At 42.1% G+C, this 13,816-nt stretch overlaps 1 protein-coding gene across 1 annotated transcript in view; it reads right to left on the minus strand.

Moving 5' to 3' along the window:
* Nucleotides 1-13,816, minus strand: part of T265_07976 (hypothetical protein) — a gene marked incomplete at both ends in the record, with an annotated part of 31,175 nt that overhangs the window by 15,801 nt on the left and 1,558 nt on the right. The gene's annotated exons all lie outside the window — the stretch shown is intronic.

Raw genomic sequence — 13,816 nt, forward strand, 5'->3', positions numbered from 1 at the left:
CTCAGTTTCGAAAACCCTCCATGTGTGTTGCACTGCATGGATGGAATTCAAGTTGAACAATGGCTTGAACGGAATATGGTGACCCTAACACGGATATCCGTGCATGGTTTCGTTATTCCATGAATCCAGAATGTTAGTGGAAAGGCACACAGTTTACCGAGGAACAGGAAGAAATCATGTGCTTGCTTCGCTATGGACCTCACGAATATTACAAGTTCTCAAACTGTGGTTACGGCTGATGAAGCACACCACTGACTGAAGAGTTCCTCTGTACTATTGACAGTGTCTTCTCAGTACCTAATCTCCAGAGAGCATTCGGCTTACATCTGTTGGTCCACGTAGCAGTATGAACCGAACAGTCGTTAAAATTGGCACACCCCTCCCAGAGAATGAATGATTACTCCAACCCATCTATGCAGCACGCGATGAGCGTGTCAAAATATAAGAAGCAGAAAAAACTGACTACTTATCTGACCACCATGCTGGCTAGTAGGGCAATCGGCTGACATTTAGTGCATTTTCGACAGTAATTGCACAACAGTGATCGGGCAGCAACCTCAAACTCGATCCAAGAAAAGCCAGAGAACCAAAATGACTCAACTTTACCGTTTACTTCCTTAGCTGTTCCTTAAAGGGATGTTTTTTCTGCTACGGTATCCCAAAAATTAGCACGAATATGTGCTAGACTTAAGATTGACGGAAACTCGGGGACTCCACCTACAGTATGAGCCTCAGTAAGGGTGAAAACGGTCGTGGAATGTCGAAGAGTTTTCAGCAACCTTGTGAATAGTTTCATTTATGAAAACATTTGCTAAATCTGTTCGTTCAAACGAGGGTGAAGTGCCCAACTGGGCGATTATAGGTGACAATGGAGTACTCGGGTTGGTAAGACACAAAGTAATCTACGTGCTTCACTGACAACCCGCCTTCACTAAACCAAGGATACCACGAATCTTTTAGTTTTCATTTCATCATCATTGACTGGAACCCTTGTGTTGAATTCAGGTGTTTTACTGCCTCCGTTTGAAAAAAAGCAATGTGAAAAACCATATACAAGTTGCGTTTGGAACGTTGGTTTCATTGAGCAAACGAAACAGACAAAAAAAGGCAATACGATTTTCGTGAATTTCGACAACCAGCGATAAATGTCCAGCCGTTGGCACAACGGTTAATGAAATGTGATTGTGTAAACGATATAGATCTTTCAGAGGCTCGGAATAGACAAGCAATGCATTCTCCTGTTTATTTGAGGGACGTTGATGTGGCACGTATCAAGCGCCAGTCTTCATTGGACTGGTTATCATTCGCGGTCTGTCCGTGATAAGCGCCTTGCAGGATTTCTGAGAAGAGATTCATGTCCAGACATACTCTTGAATCTGATCAAGATCACTCCAATCTCAAGGTTTCTGGTGAAGAAGTGAGACGTAATCAAGGTACACCTTCGCCCCCCCCCCCCCATCGCATTGCTAAATTCATTGCTAACGTAGACAGGGAACACTCTGGTTATGGCAATTCCATTGAAAAAAATTCTCTGCAATCTTGAATCAAGATCCGACAGGAATTTTTATGCCTGTGAATCACATTTCAGTTCACGGGTGCTGATGGAATCTAGTCTGCAAACCCAAAGATCCTTTTCACAGTGCAACGCAGTTTGTTTATCCTATAAAAGAAATTCTAAGAGGGGCTTCAGCTCCTTATCACACGCAAAAATGTGTCAGACCCCAGGAGACGCCAATTTTGAACGACTCTACTGCTACTTTTGTGGCTTCTGCAATTGCCTAATTAGCCAAGCGATTACCGCTGTCTTCAGAGACTGGCAGACAACAAACCCCGTCAACTGTATGAGCTCTAAATAAAGCTCAACTCAGTGATCTGGTGAATAGGGAACAACCTAGCGGTCCGCTTCACCTCTGTTGACAAGACCGACTTATTCCGATAAAACATACTCAGAAAAAACTTCCATCGCCCTTCTGAAATTGCCGTTCAAGAACAGCCCTGTGATGTTCGCACTGGTGAGATCCCAAAAGAATAGGTAGGGCGGTTTCAGCACAGTCAAAAACCGATTCTTTACTCATGATTGCGAGACGGGGTGCGGTAACCGATTTCGGCATTTTCGCAGAACAAGTCAACAGAATTCACTTTCGAACTTGAAACGAATATACTGGCGAAATAATCAGATCTTTTGAACGCGATTGGCTAAAATGGTCCATGCTTTATCCATTTTATGGTGAGCTGGATGTTCTAATCAACTAGTAACGGGTATTATGGGCAACTGTCCATTAGGAGGATGTTTTTCTGACTCTCCAGTGTCCCAACGAATTCATCCAGTTCTCAAACAGCTTAAACCAATTTGTTCCTAGTAGTATAGGTTTTAAAGAAGATTCGTTTCAAAGAAACTCGGTGGTTCCAAATGTGAAGCAATTTTTGTTGGTGATGGACATGTTGGTCGGCAAACGTTGGGGAAGTTACGTGATGGAAGGGAAATCGAATGAAGGTCCGTGTGCTAACTTCAAGCGACCAAATGCTATGGGCAGGTTATAAGGTTGACCTTCTGAGGGAAATACTGTAAGAAAGCCCACAGTGTGAACCTTGGGAAATACAAGTCACCTAAAACTGCAGGACGTCGGTTTATGCCTGACCAGAGACTCTGAAAGTCCTACAGCAATGATGCCATTTTGGGTGATGGAATTTTGGGTGCGAATAGTTGAAAAAACTGTTCAGTCTTATGCGATCATTCGCAAACTAATATGGACTTAAGGAGTGGTCTGAATGAACTGAAACTGAATATCCCTTTAAGGATATTCTTCAAAAGACTAGTCTGTAAGCACTTGTATCAGTTGGGACAGGATTCAATATATCAAAGTGCTGTAGACCAGCTGAACGGATCATACTCACGATGAACAGCCAACATACCCTCAGTTGAGGTTTCTTCTTGGAAGGAACACCCTCTACCAACCTTGCGGGAAGATTAGCGTACTTTAGATTTAGATAATAATGTAATTATATATTGAATTTTGCACTGCATTACTGCGGATGTCGTCTATAACGTCTGCAACATAATATGCACCCCGTATAAAGGACCACCTTTGTCGTCATAATTATTAAAGTAAGCGTAAGCTGTCCAGCAACTCACTACCAGTGAAAGGAAGAAGGAGTTTGCTTCGGAGTTGTTTATTAGCTACAGACTATTGGACAGGGAAGTAAAATTGTTGTATACATCTTGTTTACAAAAACTGAATATCCATCTTCTCCTTGAATGCGCCTTCCTGAAATTTCCTGGATACTCATCGACTGCTGCTCTAATCCAAGCAAATGCTGCAAGGCGATTCCACAAATTCCTACAAATTCCACAAATTCTTACTTTTCAGGAGATGCAAAGTGAATTTACAAGAAAACATACTACTCACATGCTTCCCCCATTAATTGTAGCACCGTTACACCAGTGTTGCCCTTCTTGGATGCTAGCAGTTAGGTGTAGTCACCGAGTTCCTCTGAAATTTATGTTGGCGACATACAGTCAATTTCAAATGATGATGTCAAAATCAGTAGTGAGCTGTTGAGTAGTAGTGTGTTGTTTCAAGAAAACATACTGCGATGTTTTGAATATCATAGCAATTGAATCATGCCTTTGTATGGCATATTTAACTGATAAATATCATAAGCGAGAGATTCAGTTGAGTCTTTTTAACATTGATTCAATTTGTAAATAAATAAACTGTTCCCAAGCGAGACCCAGTTAGAAAGCCCGGACATTGTAAGCGCTGGCGGGAATTGCAACAAAGACCCTCGTTCGAATCTAGATTTGACCACAATCTCATTGCATATATTCCTACTGTGCTGTGAACATTCAGTGCAGCGAGGCACAAATCCATCTGAAGCCGTCCAAAGAAGTATCAGTTTTCACGGTTACGTCAAACGAATGACTGGTGACAACGTCTGGGTGTATGTCTAGGAGGCATCATCAGGGTGTGTCCTAGCTTAAGGTTCTGTTATGGCGGTCCACAGTAGATGAAGCTGAATCTAATGTTGGGTGTGTGAAGTATAGCTCAAAAGTAAACTTCTTCTCTGAAAAGTCGGTCTTCCGCAGCTGTAGCATCCTTTTGATGCCTAACTGCCATGCCACCAGAAGATGGCACCAGGGCTGAGCTACTGCCAGGTTGTCCACGCCTAGACAGGAGAAGTCAAGAGGCCGAACTCGGGTTCGAATAACGGGCCTTTAGGTCAATAAATTCGCGCTCTAACCACTGAGCCATCTTGCCCACGTTCTGTGTAGTGCTCCCCCAGAAAAGAGCAGATGTATGGTTGTGTTCTTGTGAGTGAGTATTTGCACGACTGATCTTCCATGCAAAATCTAACAGGTGCGGAAATACACAAATGCTCAGCGCACGAATTTCGCATCCTGGTCTTTGCCGGAATAGTATTTTGAGTTGTTGAGCAACCTTTTTTGGAGACTGGAGTGGTGATCTTTCAAGAGACATCAGTTTAACGGGTATTCTCATGGAAACAGTGAGATGGTCTTAATCGGGTGGGCCACCGGATGTCTGCAGTTGTGGATATTGTTAGCTGACTAGTAGTCTATTTTGTTGACGAAAGTGCCTATTTGAGTTGCCTTCTCCAAAATTCCAAGAAAAACTTTGTTGTATTATTGGTCACAGTGTTGCATACATCAGTGCAACAAACCTGTTGATCGTAGTTCACAAACTTGTGTATGTGTAAACGAGCCGGTGTGGTCCACGTCTGTTTACTGCTAACAAACTTAGTCTGTTGTCAGAACATGCATTCTCATCAACAAACGTCTCAGTCTCATGCTCCCCCCGGAATGGCGTTACTTCGGTAAGAGATCGGAGTAAGCCCTTATAAGATGTGTACAAGTTCACAATCTCTCATTATAATGAAAAACAGGTAGCAGTAGCTGATCCATTTATTGCCGATTTGTCAACATCCTATCCGGTGTGTTTAACAAGGAATGACGTTCACAGGGTTTTCGTAGTGGAGAATCCAAACACACGCGCTGATGTGAAGTCGGTTGACAGACAAACTGCCTACCAGTGTACAACAACTTCCTCAACCAAATCAATGAATTACCGCGAGTTAGAATTACGTCACAGGTGTAGTTTGTAAAAGGTTTCAAACGCAACTTCTAACTGTTTCTCGACATGCAGGATACCACTCTAGAACGAAATAGTCAAATTCCTGAAAGTTTCGTCTTTTTTAGGAGGGGTTGTGCGACAAAATGATATCTTCAGGACGGTAGTATCACGAATTCTCCATAAAAGTGACCTGTATTGAGAAGAGTCATTATTGTGGCACCGTTCACGGTGTTACATGTAGGATGAGGTAAGAAGGTGTCGAATAGTGTGTGCTAATAGGTGGTAAGCCGAACGGTTTGTGAAATTACTTCCTTATATGGAAAGAACAGGTCAGCACTTTCAAAACACCGTCATTTTTGGCACCAACACAGCATCAGCTTAACCGTCAAGGGAAGTAGTAGTACTGCGGATAGATATGTTCTACCGTGTGAATGGGAAACTTTACCATTGCCGCCGTGTTTGACCGTCGATGCCCCCAAAGCATTGCGCAGGTCTCCTGGGGAAATCATATCATAGATTTTGAGTTATTGTAGGTGTTTTTCAGGTAGAGTGGCTCCCCTATGAGAGATCAGCTGGATACAGTCCTTAGGTATCGCTCTGCTGGTTATGAACGTTGTATGCCAGAGGACTGACCACCTCGCAGAACCCTCCTCGCTCAGCTATGCTTCAGATGGAGATAATACATGGGTAGCCGGTCTCTGACTTACCCACGAAGCTTGAAGGTCTATAGCAATCGATTAATCTACGTTTGTAATTGTCGTCTACCTGCTTGGGGACCTAGGAAAATAAAAATCAATGGTCGGTGACCCTGACACATTTCGCGATGTCATCTAGATAATGACACTTTTTACATCAAAACTACTGACTGAAGTGTTTGTTTTTCTCACTCCATGCGGCTCCGGATAAACACTAAACTGGCCGGGCAATCATCGTCGACGAGTGAGTCTCGTTCCCCGAAGGATGACGCTGTAGCGGCTGCACTTACTGTATGTCGGCAAACGGTTTGTGGCTTGAACACCGACGAATTTTTGGTTGTTTTTGTTTAAACTTATATCAACAGGTTTCCACATCAGCAGACTATCACAATGGACTAGGTTCCAGCTACTTAATCAAGGATGGCGGAAAAAACGACTGTGCCCTCCTCAGGGCAGAAGTTTATTTTTGAGAAATTACTATAGTGTTTAAGGTCCCTGTAGATGGAAATTATCGTTGGCAACCTCTTCTATGTTTGAAACAAAATGTTGTGTGCTGCAGTTAGTCGTGTGCCTCAAAATGGGAAAACCAAAAACACTGATTTTACATTAAAACCCTCTTCTGGAGGTGAATACCAACTGATAGTGTCCAAATGAATTTACTGGACAAAGTTGGCTTTTTGTTTAGCTAGAAAGGTCGCCTGATGTTTTAGCTAGAACCACTAATTTTATAAAACCAATTATGAAAACTTTTCAACCATCCGGTACCAGTTTCACTCTTCCTGAGGATAACTAGTTATGCATAGTTTCTGCACCGCCGCAACTTTATTCAAGGGAGATTATCAGCTTGTGCGAATGCACTGTGGAACAGTTTACACCATTTAAAATACACATTTGTCAGATTTTATGCTCTTGAAACCGACATACTGCTAGAGTTTGCTGATGATAATCAACGAGTCATCAGGTTTGTCATTAATGAACATCTTTGATGTCACTTGGGTAAGTAAAACCAGTGCAATCGCTGGGCCGTTCTTGGGGGCGTCTAGCAAACTAGTCACATCATTCAAACGTAAACACACTCGCCTGTTGCGAGGTGAAAACTCGGATGCGTTCAGAATGTGCTGGTGGAGTGATGGTAATCAACTCGCCTTGCCTGGTAAATGTGCGGAACGGCCAACCAACAGTGATCTCTGATTAAAGTAGAGCTCTAGTTCAGTGCTTCTCGTTTTAGGCTTGGACTCAGGAATAAACGTGCCAGAACGGGAGAAGGACTGTTCATACGAGAGCGATGTGAACGTGAAATACAATGAAAGCCCACAAGAGGAACTTATCTCTCAAAAAGGTGTATTCTAATATAAATGAGGAAAACGGCCAATTTTGGAAACTTCGAACATATCAGTTATTCCTTCGTTCTCATATTCAAATTTACTTGCCATCAATCTGTAATGCAACAGCACGCCTTTAAACAAACGACGTTGGGTGTGCATCCAGGACAAACAAATTATGCATCAAGTCAGGATCAGTTGGAAGGAACCCGGTGGTGCGTCACCACTTATGACAGTGCCATCTTATGTTCAGGTCGACTGGAAAGTGTGGATCAATGCTTCATAGCCCTTTTACTGTCGAGTTACCTCGTCAACGTTAGGTTAGTTGTTTAAAGGCCACAAAAGGGTATCTTGTTTGGCTGTGTAAGGTTATGTGTTCCCGGAATTCGTGAAAGTCGAATAAAGCTGTACCATCAAAGCGATCTTGGGATATCGCTCTTCCTGAGAGAGTCATCGTGTAGAGAAGACTTACTGCCAGCAAATTGAGTGATACATTTTGGGGAGTAGGTCTTTGGTTGTCTGGTCCAATCAAAAGCGGAATGATCTACACACAGCTCTCGGCAACTCACTGAGTCGTTCACTAACCGTGTGCGTTATTTTTCTACAAAGTTTGTGAAAACCAACAATTAAGTAGTTTATCAAGATCCTCCCTTAAGCTTGTAAACATGAAGTGAGTGGGCCTGCACCCATCTATTCATCTGTTGATACTTGTTAGAGGTATTGTGTGGATTGTTTATGGACTACTGAATATTTGTTTATAACTGGAGTTAGTGAGAGCACAGTGTTAAGCAACTTAGAATGACCGGTGTATACACAGACATAACTGTTTATGTGGATATCCCGATGTTACTGTTAATGGCTGATTTGGTTGACGGATAACAAGTTGATAAACAATGTTTGGTGCCTGAGACTTTACGACCACTAAACTGCTCAAATGTATGTCTCTGGAGAAAAAAAACTTCGGAGTACGATAGCTATGAAAAGATCTGAAATGGAATATATTCTTTATATCGATACTTTTGGGGCAGGTTATCGATTTGCCTTGGCCGTTTACACTCCCGTAATATTATGTACGTCTTTTCTACGCGGTTGAAGTCTTGTCACAAAATAGTGGGAAAGTGTAGCATTCTGAACACCTCAACAAGAGGTAAAGCTTATTCGATGGGAAAGTATGTCTATTCTAATATCACTGCCGGATGCAATACACATGGTACCGGGTTTTCTGTACCTTTGAACAGATTGTGCGAACTAAGCAAACAGAGCCTATCCAGACGTGAGACATTGTTCATAAGCCTACGACAACCAGCATCCTTCTTAGAGCTCATCAGATAATTGCAGTCCCCGAGATGCCATCATACTCATGTCCTAATTGAACCCTAGTAGCGTGGAAACCAACAAACATACACATATGCATATCAATTAGGTTTTCTTGAAAGACTCAGATGAGTCTCTCGTTTATCAAGTCCTTCTTCAACCAAGATTAAGCAAAATTCAACTCAGCTTCATGTAAAAACTGATTTCGTGTGGAAACTAGAGTGTCTGTCAAAAGAGAGCTCATTTTACACGAGCTTCTGCCAGTATGCATAGTACATGAGGCCTTGAATACGTTGCTTACAGAAACAGAGAATATATCCTTACCTGAGTGACCATGCTGCCTGCTTCAACAAAACTGAGGACAATCATTCCATACCACCCGTTAACCTGAATTTCCCGCTGCAATTCCGCGTTGCAGCACACCGTTTCTGACAAATCCAGTCGTAGATGGACACAGTTAGGTCTTAACCGAGCAGTCAGCTTGTGTAAAATACGACAGTTCCTTGCAAGGATCTAAAGCTGTTGAGCGGTATGTGCCTCAACCTTTTCAAGTGATGGTCTTTGTGTCATCACTGAATTTGAAGAACTCTGACAAGTGTTCCCCGGCTACTCCTGAGAATCCGTCGTCACAAAATGTGACACTTTTTGTGCAAAGTTTATTCTCAGTAGACTTTTGAGGGTCAGTTATAACCTCTGTGTTTCCTCAGCTATTCTTCCGGCAATAAACCTTTCACCTCTAACGAGCTGTGTCAAATAAGGCAGGTTTTGGCTTCAAATGCTTTGAAACATGGGTAAAAACACATATTAAACCATTTTTGGTGTTGAAAAGATAGTCAAGGTTTCAGAGAGTTTTACCGGGTAAAACGGTAAGAAACCTCTACCCTCGCTATAATGTGCCGCTGACATCAATCTTTTGGAAGATACAGGCAAATCGCTATCCATTAACATGGTCTCGAATAATCACCGTGCATACGAGATATTAACCGGATCTTGTGTGAAAGTCCAACAACTAAGATATTAACTTTCTTCTCTAATGAATTGTAGCTGCTTAGTTCCTGTGTTAGTGAAAAAATTCCGCGGGGAGTTGTTTCTCTGTTCCAGTTATCCGAATACGCTTCGATATGGCTTTCAAGTGAACATCGATGTCGTGGCGTGTGGCTAATCGAAATCCGGACTTACCGTTTACTTAAAGGCGGCATATGAAGCGTATTCGGGGAGCTCATCCGTGAATAAATGGAACCAAGACACAGCTCGCCGCGAAGTCGTTTACTAACAAACAGGGACTAAGCAGCTACAAGCTATTAGACACAAAATAAGTACCTCATTTGCAGAGAGCTTCTGAGAAGTGAACATTCACAATTTTCCTCTTGAACATTTCTAGGCTCTTTAAGTATTGACGAATAATGATGGACAGTAGGAAGCAACTCCATAGGTTCTGTAATAGCCATCACCTTTCGTCGGATGCGGGGGCTGAGTTTGAATACCAGACTAGAGGCTACTTGCATGTCTCATCATTGGTTTGTGTCTTGGCTCTGCTATTCTGAGAAGCGATGCGAAAGGAATATGCTGTCAAGTACACCCTGTCAAGGCTTTTATATGTTTCGGTCGCCTATCAGTTCTAAGCCGAGGTTCTGAGACTCATGTATAAATAAAATACAGGTGTCAAGATCCGGAAGTTTTAGAACCGAGCGCACAGAGAACTGGACTCCCTTCAAACCATGTGTTCTAACTTCGTTTGATTCCGTTCGGACTACACAAAAGCTGAGTAAAAGTGTGGCGAAAATTGGCGCTTTATTTAAGTCCATCGATTCAGAAGTTAACAAAAAAATCCGACTCCTTACAAGCCGTCTCACGTTGCTCGCTCGATGTCAAGACACCAAGGCGTCGCTTTCAAAGAATGGCTGACTCAGCGTAACAGAGAGAGATATAAGTTCTTTCGATGACGTTCTCATGCACAAGCATCAGTCGCAAAAACAGGCTCGCTAAATATCCACTTCTTTCAAAATCTAAATACGTCCGAAAGAAGCCCTAATCATCCCACGCACAACACTTAAGAGCCAGCACCAAAAAATGATTTACGATCACCGGTTGACCTGGAGTACAGATTCCTGCGGATGTTCATCAAGTGCGCCAATGCTGCTAGTTTATTCACCTTTATTCACATAAATTAATGCTTCGCGGAATACGGGTGTTGACAGAATACCAAAAACGGTACACATAGATGCACTAAAACCGGTTTTTCGCACCAGGTGGGGTTCGAAACGGTTGAAGATTCCTAACAAGACCAACTCCGTTGGCTTTAAGAATGTCATAATTCCCCCATGGTGCAAAGAAGAAAAATGAATGGTAATCCAAGTTGTCAAATACGACAACTACCTGAATCGACTCCACAAGGGCACTCCATAAAAGGATCACACTTGTTCATGTGATCAATGACACATTTTGGAAGAAAAAACAATGCAGCTGACTCAGTTTGTAATAGTCTCTGGAGCTCTCTAGTACACATTATTCATTTTTAGTGGCCATAAGCCATTCGAAACAAGTGCATCCATTTTTCCTGACAAACTTTTCCGGGAAACACTTAGGGAAACCTGCCGCACAAGAACAATGGAGAAATGTCAAAGTTGGTCATACCTGGACACTTGATGTGATACGAGCTCATACGCTTCATTGTCCTTTACCCAGTTATTCATATGAATAGATCAGTACGAGTTCTGACATAACCAGTCATGTCAAGAAACGGTGTGCTTTTCAAGTAGTAAAATATTGGACCAAGTGGGGCGGTATTTTATTCAGTCTTTCAACACCTTTAATAACGGAAACGGCAGTATGTTAACTTATTCGGGGCATTTTGTTGGTAAAACTGTTTTCACTGGTTCTCACAAGTCTGATTACAGCCAGTTAGAGTAAAGAAGCTATCAATCTCTGACTCTTGATCGCCATTTATGAAAAAACGGACATAAATTAGATCCCAATGTTGTCTCTCATAGGTAGAATAAAATTGTCCATCAAGTGTTGTTATTAACTCTTGTCATACAGATTTACATATTTGGATCGCGTTCTTGGGCCATCTTTGGAAATTTAGTTTTTCGTCTCCAAAAGAAAGGACCTATATAGATCATCCATCATAATTAGTATTATGAAAACAGCCTTGTTTTCATTTTACTAGTAGTCAATGGAAAAAGCAACCTCAAGCATTTAAGAAGTCGAATCCTTTTTTCTATCTTGCGCTGGCAACAATTGCGGGTTTGAGAAATACTAAGATGCTTTATTAAGCTGCCTTCACAAGATATCCATCACGGCTGTAAACTTTGAGGACAAAGAGAGGCTATTGTATAAGATGCGATGGAGGCGTCTCACTGCCATTCAAACAGCAAGTGGCCACCCTCAGATATTAAATTTCAGTCATTTCCAACTAGATCAGCCCAAGACTACCAAGTAGCAGCTAGATCCTCTGAGCACAAATGGGATGCGTTTGAGCACCCTTGCACATAGATTATTTAGCCCCAATTATTATGCTACAAATAGTGGATAATTTTTTCTCCGTCTTTATCATAGTATTGGAGGCATTCTCATCATTAATATAATGGCTGTGAGAAGGGTTCTGAATTCCATTAAGCTACCTTCGACAGCTGATGGAGATCGCGGTTAAAAACCTCCACTACCAAAATGACTGTGAACAAGTTTTTTCGTGTGACTGTGAGTGCTAACACTTTTCTATTTCCAACCACCAACAAGAACATTACGATATCCACTGAGTTTCCCGACACAAAGCTAACCTTCGTGCGGGAAGCTGAGAATAATGCGAAGAGTCCAATTGACTTTCTTTTAGTACAAATCAACCAAGACCTTTCCTTGGAATTTACAAAGTATCATAAGCTAGCATTAGAATATCAGCAAGCTGATATTCCCTGTTTTAAAGGACTTTTGTAGACAACCTTACCAAGACATCCAAACAATAATGGAAATCTAAAGGGTTTGATTATGTTGTATCCACAGATGCGGTTTTCCAAACTGGTAGTGAAAAAAGCCCAGTGTTACTTCAACTCCTGATCTAACGGCTTGTACGACAAAGGCTAGGAAATAAAACCGTGGTGTCTCAAAACACGCCCACAATCCCTGCTACATGTTGAACACAAAGCACTTCATTTCACCAGCCTCAGATACACTGCACTTAAGGACTTTCCAGCTCCGTGGCACAAGATGCCGCTAAAATTGATATATTGTTTAACTGTAAACTGAGTTCCTTAAATAGTGACGACTAATTTCATTCAAATAAGAGGAAAAATTATGAGTAGACTGAACTGTAAGTCACGTTATTTTGCCTATATCTCCGTTCGAATTAGCTAAAAGTGGTTACAGAAAAGCAGAATAAGAAACCTAAAGAGCTGTATTGATGCCAAAAGAAGCAATATTTCATAAAGCAACCAACTAATGCCAATAAACGATAAATGTGCGAATTTAAGACCCGCCTTCACTCTAAAAAACATGAATTTTCCCCGGAATCATTTGCACGACATCTTACTCTGTGTTATATTTGTAAGGAGTATCGGAGTTCCTGATCGTCACTTGTAGAGCTAAATATTATATATGTTCCCAGTTGGAGATGTTCCTAAAATATGGTGTTCGAAAGTCGTTGTCTCAGAACCATATATCATGTGGTTTGGTGTCGGCATATCCGTAACGAGGCAGTTAAAAAGTGCGTTTTCGGTTGTGCGACGGGTAGTTCCATTAAAAAATGTGTCCAGCACCAGAAGCTGCGTCGGTTGGGACATGTGTTACGTATGCCGAGCCATCGTTTGCCGAAGAGAGTGCTGTTTTCCATTTCCAACTCAGAGTGGCGTAAACAGAGAGGTGGCCAACCCTTGACTTGGCGGAGGAGTATGAAGGAGGTCACGAAACGCTTGGGTGCTGTCGGTGCTACTCGCCTTCCAGGATGAAGACCGCGTGATCCTCACTGTGCCTGGTTGGAGACACTACAAGATATGGCTGCCAACCGATGTCAGTGGCGTTCTTGTCGTCAGTTTCTATCCAGATTGCCTGAGTGAATGTCTGGAGGTGTAGGCACCTCGGAATAATTGTGTTAAGTTAGCACTAAGTTCCTTCCCCGTCCACTTTCACTCTTTTCTTTACAATAAGGCTTTCAAATAAATCAAGGTTGTACGGCGGTGAAGTATCGGTGTTGAACATTGATGTCATGCTGTCGACGATGGTGATGACGATGATGATGGTGATGCTGATGGTGATGATGATGATGATGGTGATGATGATGGTGATGGTGATGATGATGAGGATGATGATGGAACAACAATAAAAATGCAACTTTGTTTACCGTCAGAAAGAAGTCTACGCATCATCACGTCTTTAACCGCAAAGATGCGGAGATCGAAAAGTG

Source organism: Opisthorchis viverrini (assembly GCF_000715545.1).
Source record: "Opisthorchis viverrini unplaced genomic scaffold opera_v5_192, whole genome shotgun sequence".
Lineage (NCBI taxonomy): Eukaryota > Metazoa > Platyhelminthes > Trematoda > Opisthorchiida > Opisthorchiidae > Opisthorchis > Opisthorchis viverrini.